Source organism: Poecilia reticulata, chromosome 7 (assembly GCF_904066995.2).
Source record: "Poecilia reticulata chromosome 7, P_reticulata-male-v2, whole genome shotgun sequence".
NCBI lineage: Eukaryota > Metazoa > Chordata > Actinopteri > Cyprinodontiformes > Poeciliidae > Poecilia > Poecilia reticulata.
The window spans coordinates 26108636-26128704 of record NC_088836.1 but is presented as its reverse complement, the minus strand read 5'-3'; the positions used below and the strand labels follow the sequence as shown (position 1 = coordinate 26128704).

At 40.0% G+C, this 20069-nt stretch overlaps 1 protein-coding gene and 1 long non-coding RNA gene across 4 annotated transcripts in view; one reads left to right on the top strand and one right to left on the bottom strand.

Annotated features, from left to right (window-relative positions):
* The window catches only part of iqsec2b (IQ motif and Sec7 domain ArfGEF 2b), a 51944-nt gene that overhangs the window by 3453 nt on the left and 28422 nt on the right, over nucleotides 1-20069 (top strand). The gene's annotated exons all lie outside the window — the stretch shown is intronic.
* Nucleotides 52-12577, bottom strand: LOC145552278 (uncharacterized). The gene is made up of 2 exons (XR_014088267.1): nucleotides 10869-12577; nucleotides 52-9137 (listed from the first exon to the last, which is right to left on the bottom strand). It is a non-coding gene; the product is annotated as an uncharacterized LOC145552278 (long non-coding RNA).

The window sequence follows — 20069 nt, the reverse complement described above, 5'->3', positions numbered from 1 at the left end:
GGAGGTTATGACTTATAAAGGTTTAGCATATTACACAATAACAGAAAACTGTTAGACTTTTGGCTCCCATGGCACCAACTGGGCATAATTTATTCATAAAGCTGCTTCAAAGGTACTTTTTGAGCATGAAGAACTTTTGCAATAAAAAAGTGTTTGTGGTAGTAATTTAGAAATGTTTGCGCTTCTGTATGATGGTAAATGTGACTTTCTGTTACTCGCTGCATCATTATGGATTATAATATTTAGTAGAAGTAAGAAATACTGCCGCCTGTAGGGTGGTAGTAAACAATTAGAGCCAATATTTTCCACAATTTTTGCAAAGAATCTGCAATAAACTCATAATTATGAAATAGAATGAAAAAGTGCTGGGATTTGTTGATTTTATTTATTTAGCATCCATTTCCACAATAATTCATAAGAAATTGGAGGAACTGATTGATGTAACTTGGCAGTAAACAGATAAAAACTGCATTGAATTGATTGACAAAATAATCTTTAAGCAGATTGTTATCTTGACTGTTCTAATGTCAAGATAACATTAGAACATTAGAGTTTTCACGCTAATTCATATTTGTGAGTTTATTGCAAACTTGTTCAAAAACTTTGGATTTAAGCGATGCTAACTCCAAACTGCAGGGGGCAGTGTCTCTTCTACTTCCCTGTGGCCTCAGGCTGATTTGATGTCAGGTTATAATCTGGGATTAACGAGACAAAGAGTCACACTTGCCATCATACATAAGCACCAACATCACAAAGTTCCTTACAAATATTTCTAAGTTAGGACCACAAAATCACAAAACGATTGCAAAATCTCAGAGTGGCTGATCCGTGTGAAAAGATGTTGATATTGTAACATTTTTTTCATGGCTTTCATCAATGCATCCTGCCACAACTGGCCCTTCAGGACATTCATTTTCTTTTTTGTGGCCCAAAATATCCAGCTGGATTCTGGCTGGATTCGCTTGATTGATTGATTTTGTGCCCAATTGGAACCACTCCCGTGTTTCTTTGGTCAGATGTTCTGGCAAAGTTGGTCTGATTTTTATTCAAAAGGTTCCTGTTGTTTGGAAGAGTTATTGACATCTCAAAGGAGGCCCACAGCATCACAGGTCACCCACTGTGTTTAACAGCAGGCATGAGAATATTTTCCTCCAATCTGGAGCGTTTTTTGTCAAAAGTCTAATTTGTTGTGTCCTCCCACAAAAACACATGACTCCAGTTAAAGTTTAGCTAATTCAACATGTCTGCATTTGTAATGGTAGAACAGAAAAGGCTTTGAGTGGTTGCTATAGAAACTGCCGCCCATTGCTGCAGTTCTCCAACAGTGAGCCTTGAAGCTTTTTTTTCTTCCATTACCTTGAAGCATATTAGATAAATAAGGGTCCAGCCAGGTGGCCAGTAGGTGACGTGAATGTTTTATGTGATATTTATAACCCAGAAGTGGATTAATAAATAGATGTTCTAACTCAACATATAAACTTAAAGGTGACCTACTATGATTTCTTAAACGGGTCAGGATAAATCTGTGGCCTATTCAAAGCTTGTTCATTAATTTATTTATTTATTTATTTATTTTTGCACAAATTCGTTCTTAGATGATGAGATTTTAGTTTGGTCAGTTCTGCCTATTTTGAGCTCCTTTCAGAATAAAATGTTTTATGGTCTCTGTCACTTTAAATCCAAATAAGCTGCTGCTGATGAGCAATTATACAATCTTACATGTTTGAAAAGCAACCAACAAGAATGCAGCAAGTGGTTTCTGGATGGTAAGTCAACAACAAAACACTTATCTTTTCCAGCAGCCATTGTAAAGTGAATACAGTGGTAATCCTCAGACCGACAGACTAAAGAACTCCTTTGTTCCTCGTGCAACTAAACTCTTCAGCTCCTCACTGGAGGCTGGAAGGAGGGTTGACAGGAGAACAACAGAAACAGGGACTATAGGGCTGTTGATGTGTTAAAAACAAACGCATAACATTAATTTAAGGATTTAATGTATGGGTGCAGTGTGGGAGACGGGAATTACAAAATCCCCTGAGGGGAAAATCCCAAAGGGTTTCATAAAGTTTCCTTCCATCCAGCTGACCAAATATGCCGGAGTTCCGCTTGGGTTGCTATGTAACGGGTCAGCGTCTGTCTTTGTGACAATCGTGAGGTCTTATAAAGGGCTCATTTTCCAGACACCAAAAAAAAATGAACTCGTTTTTTTTAAGAAGCTGCTGTTTTAAAAACAGTTGAGATAAAAATTTGCAAAATTGTATTTATTTTTTTAATGGCTTAGTTTATTTTAGAAGGATGGTCGGGCATGGCAACAATTTCGCTGAGAAAAGGATGTCAAGATTTGATTTTGTAAATTTTTCAGTGTTAAAGTTTTCTACCACATTAAAAGAGGAATTACTTTAAGGCCTTTTTACACATCTTTACTGCTGCCGGTGTTATCTGTGCTTCCCAACACCGGCACTGCATGTTTTCTTTTATTGTCTTTTTAAAAAAAATAATTTTCCAACTTACAGCTGACCTGAAGCCAGATTGCCGCACACACACACAGCTTTGGCACACGGGGAGAGCATCTGTCCTGGCTTTTACTTAACCACGCACTCAGAGTCGGCTTTTGTTCTGCAAGCATTCAGCTTTGTGAGTAGGCAGGAATTCATGTGAAGAAGTGCACAGTAAAACACACTCCTGAGTAAAACACACTCCAAAGTGTGCACTTCTGCATCCAGAAAACCATCTGAGCAGTTGGAGCTGGGTTCTGTTTTCTTATGGTCCCGATCCGCTTGCCGGTGATTGACTCAGGTTTACCCAAATCCCTGATTGATCAGAGCCGACTGCTTCCCTGCCGTCCTCCCGGAGCGGACTTAGTCATTAGACAGAAGCACATATTAGTTATTTATGTGGGTGTTAAATGCAGTGATGAATGGCTAATGTAGATCTTGCGGATCCTGCCCTGTCTAATTGCCCGTAGCAGTTGTGGCCGACTTTGGATCCAGGCTCAGACAAGCGCATCATATGGAGTGTCACATTTAATAAAGAGTCGCGCCTTTGGAGCCATATTGTCCCTGTCTGGCTGTGACTCAGCCTCATCCAAACAGGCCTGCTGGCTCTGGTCAGTGACAATTCGCTCTCCTCTAATAATGGATCTGAGATAAACACACACTTCTCCGTCCTCCGCTGCCTCCGACTGTCTAATTGCGGCTCAGACTTGGGGAGGAGGCAGGAGTGGAAGTGGGGGAAAGATGACAGAGAGAGGAGGCAAGTGACTGGGTGACCTGCCTCAGCAGGCGCCGGACTAAAAGAGAAAAGGTGGAACACACACACTGATCCGCCATCTGTCAGCAGGCTGTAAGCAAGGCAGGGAGAGCGCGAAGCTCTCAGATTTTGTTTTGTTTCTCCAATTAGTTTTGGCCTCCTCGACTCGCGCACAGCCCTCGATTCTTTTCATTTTTTATTATTTCAGGCTGAGTAACTCGTCTCCGTTTTGTTAGTCATGCATGTCGAAGCTGCATCAAAACAAAGTTGCCTCCTCTTGTTTCTCCCAGCGGTGCGCCACAAGCAGCTGTCCCAAACGCTGCCCCCGTTTCGTCCCTCTCCGGCTGTTAACGGCGGCGGGGGAACGATATTCAATGTCAAGCCCAGGCCCCCGGGAAGCTGCACGGCGGATGTTATGTTGTTGTTATTTTGGGAGCATGTCTGTCAGACGAAGCTGCATTTAAATGTCTCCTCTGTGTGTAAAAATGTAAGTATATTCAACGGTTCCAGCATCAGTCACTGAAGTTTATTTCAGCAACATGGCAGCTCAAAGTGCTGTAAAAACATCATAAACACGTCATGCAGTGAACAGTTGTGAAAACGAATAACGGCACTGCAAAAACACAAAATGTTACCAATTATTTTTGCTCTAGTTTCAAGTGCAAATGTCTTAGTGCACTTGAAATAAGACAAAACTAACTTACAAGTTAATATTAAGTCAATAATTTCTTAATATTGATGAAAAACTACTATTTTCATTGGCAGATTGAACATTTTCCACAGTTTATAAGAACTACTAGTAGAAAGACCAAAAGTACTTGGTAAGATTTTGTGTTCTTGCAGGGAGACATTATGTTTTAAGTCTCGTCGTTAAAATGATCAAAACGTTAATAAATATGTTGTTGTGATTCAAAATCAACTCTAAATTGGACGGTTTTTAGTCTTGATTTAGAGAATTGGCCATATCTGTGACAGTAAATATCGCTTATATTTATCTTAGCTTTACACAGAGGTGAGTTCTCAAAAGATTGTAATTCAGTGACAGTTGTACTTGTTTATGATGGGCGCCAATCGCGTTTTCATTTTGGGACACATTAAAATCACAGAGGTTCCTAAAAGATTCCAGAACGTATTGATAAACCTGATAAACAAATGGTTTGATATGTCTGCATTTGATAAGTTCTAATTAAAATTAAATAAATCTGGACTTATTTCACATCAATCAGTCCCTCCAGAATTTCACTGTTTTTGTTATTGCAATAATAATCAAAACTTTTCTGGTGCCAATTTAAAAATATTTGAAAGACATTTTGCAATATTTGCGCTTAGGTATAATGTGGCTCTTTATGATTCGCAAATAAGTGTAGAATTAAAATACACTGCCACCTGCAGGTGGGAGTTGGCATCACTTAAAACCAATGTTTTTGACAACTTTTCAGGAAAATCTTCAGTAAACTCTGTTATGCACAAGCCCCAAAAAATGATGCGATTTGTTGATTTTGCGTTAATTTTCACAATTGCAGTAAAATTAGAAGTATTGACTGATGTAATTTTGCAGTTAAACAGTTTGATTTGATTTGATAAATCAATATTTAAGCACAAAACGGTTAACTTGAGGGTTCTGTTCATGCATACCTCTGGAGTGTTTAGGGCCACATAAGAAGATATGGAGGACCATATTTGGCCCCCGGGCCTTATGTTTGACACATATTTATGAGTTGGATAGGAATGAAAGGAGAGCTTGTTCTTAGCCTGTCCCTTGTTTGTTGTCGTCATAGCAACTGGCTACCAAGATGGCCGTCGGTTACAAAGTTTGTAGAAGTGTGACGTCACATGAGAACTAAGTGTTAGTTTGGATCGTTTGACTCAGTGCAGTGTGAAAGTGAACCGCAGCAAATGTTGCAATTTTGGTCGCCAGCCGAACCGAGTCGACCGGACTGTCGGGTGTGAAAACACCGTAAAATAAACATGTGCTGTTGGCGATCATTCCTGTTGCTTGCTGCTTTTATTTTTGATCCAAAATCAAACGGATTCTTCTGGACTGTCAGGTGTAAAAAAAAAACACCCCAAGTGCTCTTTCTACTGGCAGCAATTGTGACTCTGGGAACAAATATTCCTCAACGTGAGAAATTTCCCCCACAGAATAAATGTACAAACTGGATTTCAAAGTGAGATTTTACCTCGGCAGAAGTAAAATGTTTATCTCTACCAGGCTTTGCCAGCGAATCTGTCCACATCCGGCTCAAGAGCTCTACCAGCGCAGCGATGACACTCTGGATCTCTTTTAGTGGCTGCCACCTGGGTCTGGCTGTTGCTTTGCAGCTGAAATGACCCTGCAGTGCAGCGTGAAGTGGGCTGTGAAGTGGGGGAGGGACTGCATGCTACATGCATGTAGCTTGTCACGCTGCTCAAAGGATGAGAGGCAGGGACTGCTGGAGGTTTCGACAGCATTACTCAGGGAAGAGTTGTTACGTAATGCAGAGAAGGAAGAGCAGCAAAAAGGACGCGTGTCTTTTTCTCACCGGCTGCCACAGTGGGAGCTCCGCCGAGCGCCGAGAAGGTGTTTGTGTCTCCATCTTTCCCCCACTCCAGGCTCCTCTCTCACCAAAATAGACGTTAATTTTGTTTCATGAAGCTGGGGAACCGTAATGGGTTTTCTTTCTCAGAAGGAGCTCAGTAGCTCCACAACATATAACCCCCCGTCCCCTTTCCACTTCCACTCCGCTCCACCCCGTCTATCTCTCACACTCGTTCTCTCACATACCCACGTAAGTACACTCACTCTCTCCCCCTCGCTGGTTCCTGTTTCCCACTGCTGCAGATATGACTCAGAGAAGCTGCAAAAATTACTTTTGTGCTGTTCTCTTTCTCTTCACCTCTGAGCTTTGTCCCTTCTTCTTCTTCTTCTTTGCTTTTATTTTTTAACCCTCGTTTGTTGAATATTTGCTCCTGGTGCAAACCATGCAGCACTTTGGGCTTGCAGCTGCTGCTGCTGCTGCTGACTTGTGTTTCACAAATTTCCGTAGCAAAGATAAAACTTAGGAGGAATGAACTGGCCTCGGGCGAAATGTGTGGGCAAGCTCAGCTGAGCTTTTTCTGACCTCATCCGAGCACAGCGAGCGATGTGAAGGGAGGGAATCTGCTTTCTATAAAACTGCCAGGACTTTTTTTAAAGAAGAAACTGCAGCTGTTTAAAAAAAGTTTAGTTCTGCAGCAGTGCTGTAAAGGTCCAGCTTATTTTGACACAAGTTTAAACAAATGATAGATATGTCATTTTAGTGTGTTTTAGTGTGTGTGTGTGTGTGTGTGTGTGTGTGTGTGTGTGTGTGTGTGTGTGGGAGGAAGCTGCATGTGGGTGGTGCTTTTTTGCCTTCTAGTGAAATGAGTGTTGGTGAATTCACACTGCGTGTGGAAAAGAAATCAAAATCATATTTTTGTGTTTATATTTAGCGTCTCACTCTGACACTTCTTCTTCTTCTTCTGCTGCTCGGAGTGGCCAACGTTCTTCCTGCAGATGGTTTTACGAGTTTTACGCTTGATGCACAAATGCATTTTCAATTCTGCATGCCGAGTGTAAATCCAGCTTGGTCCTCTGGAGCATCGCGGGTCGCAGTCTGACATGGTTTGTCAGAATGGTGTCACGTTTTAGAGATGTCAAAAATAAGCAGGTTTCACCCATTTAAAAAAAAAAAACTGTCTCCTGGCAGTTTCTGCTGGCAAAATACGGCAGAAATGGAAGATTTAATTTACGCAGACAGATTGAATAAAGATCCCTTGGGAATTTGCTCACTTTCACAATCTGAGGCAGTAAATTTCTGAAGGCTAATGTCTTTGCCTATATATACTTTCATTTCCCATCTGCTTGCTGGTACCATTAGCCATAAATAGTGAGAAAACAAGTGAATAGCTGTGATGTAAATTTTCCACTGTAAGTGCAATGTTCTTGGAGTCAGAATGATGCTGTGAGAGACAAAGTATAGTTGCTGTGGAAACTGTACAGCAGGCCTCCAGACGGTTGTAATATTGCATTTCTGTACATCCTTGCTGCCTTTCTGCAGTCGACTATCGACCGCAAACTTTAATGTGTTTTACTGGGATGTTCTGGGACAGAACGACAAATCTGACATGGACGCAAAATGGCAAATGGTTTTTCAACATTTTAACAAGAATCTGAAAAGTGGGGCCTGCATTTGCTTTCGCTAAATTCAGAGTTAATGAGTGTGATTATTTGATTATTTACTCGTTGGCGTACTTGTCTGGATTCAAGGGGATGACAACTTTTCTGAAACTGATCTTATGTGTATATCATGTTTTTTAACAATGTGGTGGAAATATTCAGTGTGGAAGGCCTCAGAAATTCTCCATTCAATCCAGGGTTTCCCTCAATGTATTATAAGCCTGGTGGGTCACCAGGCTGTACTTGTGACCCCCAAGCTAAGTATTGCTTATTCATTTAAGTCTTTTTTTTAAATGTTTGCATTTTTTAAAGACTTTATAGTTGGTGTTCAGGTATTAATCTTCCAATATTTCAATACCACACAATTATCAAGTAATATTTTCAAATTTCCTGTCAACTTTAAACATTTTTTAACTGGAAAAACGCAACAAGCCGCTGGATGATGACTGTTACATTTTGTTGCTCTATTATTGTACATAAAACTTGAAGTTAGTGGTAATAAAACCTGAAAAAGTTAAAGGGATTTGAATACTTTTTGAAGATGCTTCTTCCTGTTAAAGGAAACCTATTTTGAAAAATTAACATTTTGCACATTTTTATGCTTCCATTTGTGTTTCAAAAAAAATCACCCAGCTTTTTTTATTTTTTTTTTGGCAATAAGTTCATGATTTTAAGTGTCTGGAAAACGAGTAGTTTCAAAAACCTCCTCATTGAGTCTCGCTGCATTGTTACCTAGCAACCCCATCCTAGTCAGACTGTTACCTAGCAACCCAGAGCTCCAGCAAATTTTGTCGCAATGTAATCTTACAAAGTATTTTTGGTTCAGTATCTATTTCAAGTCCACTTGAAATAAGACAAAACTCACTTATCAGTATCTTATTAGCAAGATAAAGGAGTTTGTTTTAAGTCAATAATTCCTTAACAGTAACATGGAAAGATGTCAAAAGCAAAATCATTTTCCAATGGAGCAACCACTTTTTTATTATTAAGGACTTATTGACTTGAAACAAGTTCCTTGTTTTACCTTACTTAAGTGTTACTTATAAGTTAGTTTAGTCTTATTTAATATTTTACAAGATATTCACACTAAAAACTAGACCAAAAATATGTTTTTGCAGCGCAGCTGGTTTTACCACTGTTTGTGCTGTACAATGGCTGCTGGAAAAGACAAGAGTTTTGTTATTGACTCACCATTCAGAAACCACTTGATGCATTCTTGTAGGTTGTGCAGGAGGCTCTATTAATGCTTTTCAAAGATGTATGGTTGTATAATTGTTTGAAGCCGTTTTCACGTTGAGTTCTGCTCAAAATAGGCAGAACTGATCTGACTAAAATCTCAGTTTTGAGAACGATTTTGTTCATAAAAACTGTAATGTTTTTATAACCCATAGATCTATCCTAACCTGTTGAAGGAAGCGTAATGGGTCACCTTTAACCTTCTGCTTCTTGTTTTTAAGTGGCATCTGTGTGCAGAAAAACTAAGATTAGCGGAGGGCAGAAGCTGCTGTCAGGAGGTCACTGGGCGACGCGATCATGAACTCGTTTCCCAGCTGTTAGTCGCCTTTCTTCCACTCTTCCCTCTCGGCTCCAATGCAGATAAGTGGCACTTTTAAGGCGGGATGTTTGTCAAACACCCGTGCGCACGTTCCCGTGGATTAGAATAGGGATGCTGGTTACCGTGGGAACGCTGTGAGCTCTTCTGTGAAGAACTCTGTGGGCGAGAGACACAGAATAGAGAGAGATGGAGAGGGTAGGAGTGAGGGTGAAAGACGGAAGCAGGATTGAATGACGGCTTGATTGGGGAGGAGGAGACGATTCACCGACAGAAGGTTACAGGTTCCAGTCTTAAAAAGTCCAACTTCATGACCGGGATCTATTTCGGTCTTTGCAGAATATCCCACCGGTGATCTGCTGGGATCTCACTCCTTCCAAGTCGCCCACTCTACATTTAAATGAAGTCTGATTGTTGTTGGTTTGGGGTGAATCATCCGTTTGGATTCATGCACCTGTGCTGCACGTGCGTCGGCCCTGCAGGGCGCAGCAGCGTGCGCGCAGTCCGACCACAAAGTGTCCCTCCTCGTGCTTTCCTGAGCTTTCTGCTGGCGCCGAGCAGCAGCCGCCCACGCAGGCAGCCCGCTCTGTTGCCAAGCAGCAGGAGACTCAATGGAGCGGCGGAAAACCAGCGCAATATGAAAAATGTTCTGGTGCCTCAACTTGAAAAAAACTGAGGCAACAGTTTCCAGTTGCAAACATTGACTGTTGTTACTACAAGAACGCAAAATGTTGCCAAGTATTTTTGGTTCAGTTTGTAGTGCAAATATCTGGGCACACTTAAATTAAGACGAAACTAATTTACAAGAAACTTTTCAGTTGGATGTAGGAGCTCGTTTTACGTCAATAATCCCTTAAAATTGATGAAAATATATTAGTTTCACTGGCAGATTATTTCACTTTTAACATGGGAAAAATGTTTTGTTATAAGTGAAATGAACTGCAAATGGAACCGATGCTTTTCATCAGCATTAAGAGACAATTGATTTACAACAAACTCCTTAGAAGTCGAAAAGTAGAACATTTGCGACTTTTGAAATCTCCTCTTTTATGTTAGAACATTAATGTCCAAATTGTTTTTTATTGCAAATTTTTGCCTTTTCAAGGTCAGAAATTAAATTTTTTTTGTTGAAAATGTTTTGGATTAATTTCAGAATTACCACATTGTTTCTCATAATTTTTTTACTTTTCAGGTGTAGAAACGTACTTTTTTTTTTTAGAAAGTTTCTGATAATAATCTAAACATTTCAGTTTTTTGTTGGGTTTGTTTTTTTTTTGCAATTTTGTTTTCAAAACTCAGAAATTTCCAGTTTTTTTTCTAGAACATTTCTCAGATTGCTCTCCAAACTTCCATGCTTTTTCTCACAAATTTTCAACTTTACAGTCTGGAAAGCTGGAAAGTTTAATCTTAAAATTTCAGCATTTTTTTTTTCTCCAATATTTTTGACTTCAAGCCAAGGAATGTTCAGGTTTCTTCTAGAAAATTTCTCAGGTTAATCTCCAAATTTCTGTTTTTCTGTTTTCAGTGTTGTCTTTCCAAACTAAGAAATTTTCTCTTTTTTGCCAGAAAGTTTCTGAGATTAATCTAAAATTTTCAGCATGTTTTCTCACAAATCTTTGACATTTGAGTCCACAAATTTCATTGTTTTTTTTTTTTCTTGAACATTTCTGAGATTAATCTAAAAATTTCTGAAAATGTTTCCTCCCAAATTTGTCACTTTTTTGGCTAAAATGTACTCCTTTTTATCTACAATGGTCCTAATATGCCATCATAGCAGCGTGTAAATATGTTTTTTCAACAAAACACCATGAGTAGTTTTTAGAGTGCTGTGGAAGAGCCGCTCCAAGCGGTTCGGGAGAGAAGTGAATCCTTCAAACTGAGTTAACTTACGGCGCAGCTTGCGTGGCTGTCAGCCATCTTGGGTTTGATTGACGGAGTCAGGCGGGTCACCTGCTGGAGGTGGGATGACGCAGTGCGCTCCCACACGCTGCTTTCACAGACAATAGTGGGAACGACTCGGCGCAGCAGCGGTTCGGTCCGGTCCGGTCCGGTTCTCAGACTGAGCCGGAAGAGGCTGCGCTCTGTGGGCTGCTGCTCCGTGAAACGTGCGCTGTTGTACGTAAAAAGAAAAGAGGGAGCGGAGCTGAATGTCTTCCTGTGAATGTGAGCCTCCCACTCTCCTGCGCTCGGCTATACATAGACGCTCACCCACGCAGTGACGCCCGCTCGCTCCGGCTCGGGTGGGTTCGGACGCGGGATCCGTTTCCACTTAAATCCCCCCTCCTGCCTCACTCGCTTACCTCCATTCATCTCGATTATTTTAGTTCGTCGCCTTAAATATGAACAACTTCACACATTCTCCCACTTTTCTGCTCTTTTCTGTTTGAACCGATTCACTATCTGAGAGGAATGCACTGCAAAAACTCAAAATCTTACAAAGTATTTCTGGTCTAGTTTCTGGTGCAGGTACCCGAGTACAGTTTAAAAAAGACAACAAAGTTACAAGTAACTTTTCAACTTTTAATTGTTCAATAAATTCTTAAAATTGATGAAAAAGTATTGGTTAAAATGGCAGATTATTTCTGATATTCCCCCTTCTTATCAGTGAAGTAATAATCTGCCAGACGCTTGAAATAATTAAAAAATAAATTGCAAGTAACTTTTCAGCAAGAAATAGAAGCTTGTTTTAAGTAAATAATACCTTAATACTTATTTTTGACCAGTTCGACTGGCAGATTATTTCACTTATTTTTTCCATGTACTTTTTAAAAATCAGTATTAAGGATTTATTGATCTAAGTAATCTAATATCTTGCTGAAAAGTTACTTATGTTAGTTTTGTCTTATTTCAAGTTTACTAAGATATTTGCACTAGAAACTAGACCAAAATACTTGGTAAGATTTTGAGATTTTGCAGTGTAGTATTATAATTTTCTAAGATATTTAATTTGGAGTTTCATTAACTTTACAATTACAATAAATAAAAGCTTTGATTAGTTAATTCTATTTAATAAATCCATTCAGTATTTGAGTTTATGGAATTCAAGACAGAAATATTAAAGTTCTGTTTTTTTAGATGTACCTCTTCTAATGAAACATAAAATCAATTTTCTCTAAATATTTTAGTATTTCCATAATACCAGTACAAAAAACTTAACAGAAATATTATGTTATGATCAAAAACAATCATGGCCGACTCCCTGGTTCCCCAGCTCCCAAGAAAGTAATTCCTAAAAAAGCTGATTGTTCACAAAAGTAATCATGCCAGCTTGTTAATGAAAGGTTTGGTGGAAGGAAAACGTGTGATGAGGGATTACAGTAGCTTTGATTGGGTTGTAAGCAGAATGTGGGGGTTTTACAGCATTACCCGTCACTTTTTCCTTCCACTTAACTTTCTAGTAATGTGCATGTTTACAGAATAAAAGGACATTTCTTATTATTTGACCCAAAATCATGAAATATATCAGCTAAATCGGTCTGTGTGTGATTAGTGTGTGTAATTTATGCATTTCACTTTTCTAATCAAATAACGAAAATAAACTTTAATTAGACAAGTCTGTTTTTCTCTGGAGAATTAGAGGGTGTGTGTGTGTGCGTGTGTGTGTGTGTGTGTGTACCAGGTTTTTATATCCTTATGGAAACATATCTACAATGAGGGTTTATGGAGACCGTTGCTCCTTGTGGGGACATTTTTTTTAGTCCCCATGAGGGAAATTGTTTTTGGGTTAGAGGTTAGGTATGTGATTGGTAGGTTTAGGGTAAAGGTTAAAGTAAGGTTTAGGCTGTAGAAATTAATGGAAGTTAATGTGAAGTTCCCACAAGTGATGAAAACAAGACCGTGTGTGTAAATGGAGCTCAAGCCTCACCGCGGAGCTCCAGCAGGAGGTGCTGCAGCGAGCCGCTTTACGTAACAACTCCCCTGCTTCTAGTCCCGATCCGAACGGGTCAACGAGTTTATTTACTGAGAGGTTTGCAGTTCAGAAAGATAAAAGGTTTTATTCTGTAGAAATATTGGATTCTTCTCTTCCAGTTGGCTTCAGATTTACCAAGGTGCTGAAGACGGCGCACTGCAAAACCACAAAACCTCACCAAGTAATTTTACTTTTAAGGCAAATATCTTAGTACATTTGGTAAGACTTTATTTGACCCAATATGAACACGAATAAGTCAAAATGAATGTTTGACAGCTGCTATGAAGTGTCATTCATAGCAGCTTATAAGACATTTTTCTTAAGTTAAAAAATTAAATAATCTGCCAGTGGAACTAGAAGTTTTTAATCAACGTTAAGGAATTATTTATTTACTCAAAACAATCTGTTATATCTTGCTGAAAAGCTCCATGTAAGTTACTTCTTTCTTATTTCAAGTAGACAAAGATATTTGCATTAGAAACTAAACCAAAAATAAGAAAGATTTTGTGTTTTTCTTTCCAAGTGTTGTGAGTTCCTCTCCATCTTGTTCACCTCCTGCTTGTTTCCTGAATCAGAAACTGTAAAACCTCGTTAGGTTTTACGTGAAGCGTTTCTTTCTTCCACTGTTTGTGAATTCATTTTTTCACATAAGCAGCTCCAGAGGTCAGCGGGTTATAATGAACGTGGGAAGTAAAAGGGATTAGTGGTTCTTGTGAAACAGCTTGACTCTAGTTTTTAACTCAAGCAGGAGTAAATACTACGTTTGTGATGGTGGCTATTTTTAGCCGCTGACTTGGTGAGCGTTTACAGCGGTGGGAGGGCGAGAGTCGACTCGGCTCAAAATAAGCTACAATTCATACTAATGAAGGCGGTTGTCACTCAGTGGAGGATGTGTTTCCCTCTTTTACGTAATGCAACAATCCTGGGTGAAATTTCTTCAGCAGTTACAATCAGTGCTTTTATTTTGAAACGACATAAGGTTAGCTCACAGTTCACAGCTGGAAAACGTCATCGGACTCTTCATTTCTGGATCTTGCTTCGTTTTTCACCCACTTTGTGGATTTTTCCCCTCTCAGAGACTGTTAACATCCTAAAGTGGACTGTCTGTCCTTGAAAGCAGCTGGCCGCAGTGAGGAACCAGCCATTTACATGCTAATCTAGCCGCTGCTCACTCTTCAGCTGCAGATGGAACATCTCTAATTCCTATCAGAGCAGAGGCGCAGCAGAGAGAGAGGCTTTTGTGTTTTTTATGTGCTTTTCTCCTGCATGAATTACTGAAAGTGCTTTCCCATTTCCATAAAAGATTATCCAGAAAGGAGCTTTTATGCAATCCAACAGAATTCATCTTCTTTTAAGAAGCAGAACATTTAAAACATTCAGTTTTCTTGAATTCTACGTGCAAATTTCACATTTAAACATTTTTTTTTTTACTTCCATTTGGTTCTCAATTGCCACTGAGCCAGTTTTTGGCATCAAGTTTATGTTTTTTAGTGCCTGGAAAATGAGCCGTTTCAAAAACCTACTGATTATTGAGTCACTGCACCGTTACCTAGCAACCCTAACAGAAGCCACACCCCGTTACCTAGCAACCCAAGCTGAGTTCCAGCACGTTTGATCAGCTGGTTTTACCGCTGTATGCGCTGTTCAATGGCTGCTGGAAAAGATACATGTTTTGTTATTGACTTGCCATTCAGAAAGCAGTGGGTACATTCTTGTTGGTTGTGCAGGAGGCTCTACTAATGCTTTTCAAAGATGTTTGGTTGTATAATTGCGCATCTATTTGCAGCCATTTTCATGTGTGAGCATAAATGGTGAGTTGGTGGGTTTGGCCAGCTGCAGATTATTTGGATTTAAAGTGACAAGAGTCCAGTCCCTAAAACAGCTCATTAAATTAAATCCAATTCAGCAGGTTTATTTAATTAAGGGCAGCACATTAAACAATGGTACATCTTTAAGACTAACATGTTTTGGACGTAGGTTTTCTAACCACATGATGATTTGAAAATTCAGTCTTTGGTTGGACTTTTTTAAAAACGGCTCATTCTGAAAGGAGCTCAACATAGCCAGAACTGACCAGACTAAACTCTAAAAAATTATTTTGTGTAGCTCATATAGGGAAGCATAAACCTTTAGTCCATCCATCCATCCATCCATCCATCCATCCATCCATCCATCCATTTTCTTCCGCTTATCCGGGGTCGGGTCGCGGGGGCAGCAGCTTCAGAAGGGAGGCCCAGACTTCCCTCTCCCCAGTCACTTCTTCCAACTCCTCCTGGGGAATCCCAAGGCGTTCCCAGGCCAGCCGAGAGACGTAATCCCTCCAGCGTGTCCTGGGTCTTCCCCGAGGCCTCCTCCCGGTGGGACGTGCCCGGAACACCTCATCAGGGAGGCGTCCAGGAGGCATCCTGACCAGATGCCCGAGCCACCTCAACCGGCTCCTCTCGACGTGGAGGAGCAGCGGCTCTACTCTGAGTCCCTCCCGGATGACCGAGCTTCTCACCCTATCTCTAAGGGAGAGCCCAGCCACCCTGTGGAGGAAACCCATTTCGGCCGCTTGTATCCGTGATCTCGTTCTTTTGGTCATGACCCAAAGCTCATGACCATAGATGAGGGTGGGAACGTAGATCGACCGGTAAATCGAGAGCTTCGCTTTTTGGCTCAGCTCTCTCTTCACCACGACGGACCGGTACAGCGCCCGCTTCACAGTAGACGCTGCCCCAATCCGCCTGTCGATCTCCCGTTCCCTTCTTCCCTCATTCGTGAACAAGATCCCCAGATACTTAAACTCCTCCACTTGAGGCAGGACGACCCCCCTGACCCGGAGAAGGCACTCTACCCTTTTCCGGCTCAAGACCATGGCCTCGGATTTAATGTTCAGGTTTAATCCCATTATAAGTCTTTGATGTTCCAGAAGGGGAATCAACCCATTTTGTTTGTCTGGCTCAGATGAAGTTTGTCACCTTGTTCCCGTCTCTCCAAACTGTCACACATCTACATCTCCTGTTTGCTTCCAGAGCGGCCATTGCTTCTCTGATCATTCTGCCATGAGTGTGCAGCTTCCTGTCACTGTTTCTGCTTCTGCGCTGATCATTTGTGTCTCTGTGTCCCTCTGCTTCTCCATGCCGCTCTCTCTCTCTCTCTCTCTCTCTGTGTGTCGTCCGCCTCTGAAACCTCGCTGTCAGTGTCTGGCCTCCGTCTGTCTCGGGGCAGCCCACCTCGGCTCCCACCACACCCACTGCGGTGAGCAGTGCCGCCTTCCCCGCTCCGTTTCCAACCAGTCTGACCGTTCACAGCTTTGGCAGCCTCCACCAGTACTGCTGCCCGTCTGCTGACCAAAGTTTGCAGCAGGACAACAGGTGAGTGTACAGGAAGCAGAACCTCCCACTGGTGAAGAGGCGTCTTGTAGAGCAGCGGTCCTCAGCTTGGGTCCTCATGCTGCGTTCCAGTTGCTCTCAGAGCTGGGAAATTCTGACTTCCCAATCAGAAAAATCAACTGGAACTCTGGGAAACTGGGAGCAACTCCAACTTCCCCCACATAGGACGTGTAAATATGATTCAATATGGCCGCTGCTAGCATCAGCAGTAGCACGATAAGGGCTGCTGCTGGTAAAGTTACACAGTAAAAAATTTACATTAATTTATTCAGCATTAAAGAAGAAAATGTAGGATTTCTTTGTTCAAATTCAGATTTTTTTTGTTATTTATATATTTATAAATGTCAGAAATCCAAGCTAAATATTTAGTTTACAGGCTAAATATTTAGTCAGAATGTAAAATATTTAGTTTCCAAACTAAATATTTAGTTCCTAAATAAATATAACTATTTATATCTAAATATTTAGTTATAAATTTCTGTATTTATAACTGAATATTTATTTTACATTTATTTATAACTAAGTAAACAAGTATTTAGTTGTTTTTATTTAGTTTTTTAGGAATTTATTTATTCCTACATTTATTTCTGAATTAAAGTTTTATTTATTTGGCTTAAATATTTAAAAAATAAATACATAGTTTACAAACTAAGTATTTAGTTTGTATATCTGACAACATAAGTACAAATTTAAAATTTTGTTTACAATCTAAACATTTGTAACATTGTTTACTAATATTTGTTTGACAGTGCAGTGTAATTGTTTTGAAACTTAATATTCAGCTTTCAAATAAAAATTGTAGTTTTTTATCTCTGAGATTTACAAATGGTGACAATATGACTTGGAAAAATGAACACCTACATTTTTATCTATTACAGGCTAAATAAAACAAATTATACCTGTTAATTTTTTACAGTGAAACTTTACAAACGACATCCCATAGTAAGATGTAGTGGAAAAGTGTTCATTTTACAATACAGACATAAGACTACGTCTAAAATCAGTGCTCCATGTAGCGCCTGCAGCTCTAAACTGAACAAATTAAAACTGGTGTTCGTTTATGGAAAGTAAAGCTGAAAATTATGTTTGTAAGAGTTTCTGCGAACAACATCTATGAACGTCGCCATGTTGAAATTCTGACTTCGACTAGAACTCTGTTACCTCGGGTCTGACGTCAAACCCAACTAGTTACAAATTCCCAGGTACCTGGAACGCAGCATTAGGCCCCCCTGTCCTGCATGCTGCACCTGATTTAAATGAATTTCTGCAGCATTTGGGACGGTGTGCTGGAGCAGAACAAGTACGGTGGAACCCGAGGACCAAGATTAAGAACCAACTTCCTTGCAACCTCCGCTACCTTTCCCCCCTAGAATATTTTCACATTACAACCACAAAGTATTTTTTTAATGTAAAGTGGAAGATGAATGATTCATGGTTTTCATTTAATTTTCTCAAACAAAAATCTGATTAGTTCTGGTCATTTAGAGATTTTTTGCTCATTCTACAGTAAATTAGCTCAAATTCAATCATATTGGATGGAAATCATTTTTAAAAACAACAAATGTACATCATCAACTCTTGGGGTGCATTCACACCAGCTCTGTTTAATCCACTTCAATCAAACTCTAGTTCATTTGCCTTGAAGTCCAGTTTGTTTATGGAAGTGTGAATGCATAATCAAACCGAAATCGGACAAAACTGGGAAGTAGACTACAGTGCAGAGCACTGGTTGTATTTCTGGGTAAATACAACCAAAACAAAACGAGAATCTGGCACTAGCAGGAAAAATTATTTGTGATCTTTAGCCATTGACAAAAGAGAAATCCTACAATGCTAAAATCTGACGCTACTCCATTTTGTTTACATTTTGTGAATAAGTAGTTACGCTGGTCTTCTGAGGTTTTTGTTGTTTCCTTCAGTAGTTCTTGTTGCACTGCCCACACAGGCGAGGAGGGTTAACCGGTTTTTCAAAAGGTTTAGTTCGTTTGATAATTCAATGTGAAAGCGAACCGCAGCAGCTGAAAATGTTGCAATTTGTCAAGATTAAATTACACAGATGTGGATTTTATTTAGGGATATCGGAGGAAAGAAGGCCAGACACAAAAAATCCTGTATCGCTTGTTTTGACACGTTACATGAAATCCTAATTAAATCCATTTTTGTTTGTGGTTGTGATGTAAAATAAACATTTGCAAGGCACTTTAAGTCATCCAAACCCAGCAGAAAAAAAGCATTTCTCACATTTCTAGTGTTTTCTTTATTTATTTATGTATTTTTTACAGTTAATCCTTGTCTACCTCCTCCACCCATCGTGGAAACTTGTGCTTCAGTCTCCCACCGCCCAGGTGTGACTGATAGATTGCTGTTCTGCAAGCTCAGAAAAACGCACACCGCTCCTGTGTGGAGCGAGAGGAAGCAGTGATCTCCAGTAAAGCTGTGGGACTGAGGTTGACTGAGTCACAAGTAAACCCGGTGATTCTCTGCCTCTCTTTTTCTCCTCCACTTATCCCTCAGCTGATGCTGCTCTTCAGCAAACAACGCCACAACACTGCCACCTACTGGCACTAAGGTGGCTGCAGAGTAAACTCACCCAGATGCCTTTTTTGTTCCTGCTTTATCTCTTTAATGCCACCCACACTAGTAGGGACGGGATCCCACCTGCTTGCTTTATGCTTCGTTTTTCACGTTTTTCCTCTCTTTTTTTTCTCGTCCACCTGCTGTCCCATGTTTGTCGCCTCCCCAGTGAGGAGGGCGAGGACGAGGGCGCCCATCAGTTCTGTTGCTCTGCCTCAGGCTGCAGCAGCCCCTCCTCCCGCTGACGGAGCAGAGGTGTGGCTGTCCTCTCCACGACTTGCTCGCTTACCTGTGGAAAAATGCTGAGATGTTACTGTGCGTCAAAAAAAAAAAAAAAACAGACATTCGTTCTGCATTCCTGCTGGGAGAAAATTAAGACGCATTCAACCTGTGGGATCTGTCATCGATTTATTTGTGTGTGACAAGCTTTGTGTGCTAAAGCTGCAGTATGTAACTTTTTTTTGTTAATATGTTGTGACAGTATGAGATGAGACAGATAATCAAACTTCCAGTGCTATTTAGAAACAACCAATCAGAGCCTGGAGGCGGGCCTTAGTGCTGTCAATCACTCCTTTATCTCCCATCATGTTCTCTGTTACACTGTCATGAATCCTCAGGGTAGTTGGCATGTTGGGCCTGTCGCAATATGCTGGACGATAAATTGTCCCAGAAGTTATTGTGATAAACGATAATGGGTTTTTTTTAAATACCATTTTCAACTAATATAATAGTAATGGCATAAAAATGCAAGAACACATAGTCAAAGATCAATAAATTCTAATGAACATTTAACACTGGACCTGGAAGACATTTTAAATATACAAAATAAAAAAACAAAAAATAAATTGAGATTTCTGTTAACAAAATTGTCCTCAAAAAGTGGTTAGTTGATACTAATCAAGACTTTTATCATCCACTTTTTAGTAGAAAAAGAGAAAAACAAATGGAAATTATTGAGTTCACTTTACTGTGCAATTAATTGATTTATTGCGGCAGGCATAAGCGGTTCATTTATTCAGCAATAGTAGCTCAAGGTTTGATATTTTCCCAGATTTGTCACAACAGGGTAAAATTTTTAATAAATATGTAAAAAACATTTATTTTCTAATAAAATTGACATACTGCACCTTTAATCATTACTTTATGAGGTCTTGATGTTGTGTTCTCTGCCTTCCTTGCTATTTATTTCCTCTCTTGAAGCCATATCTCTCTGTCAGAACACATCAGCATCAT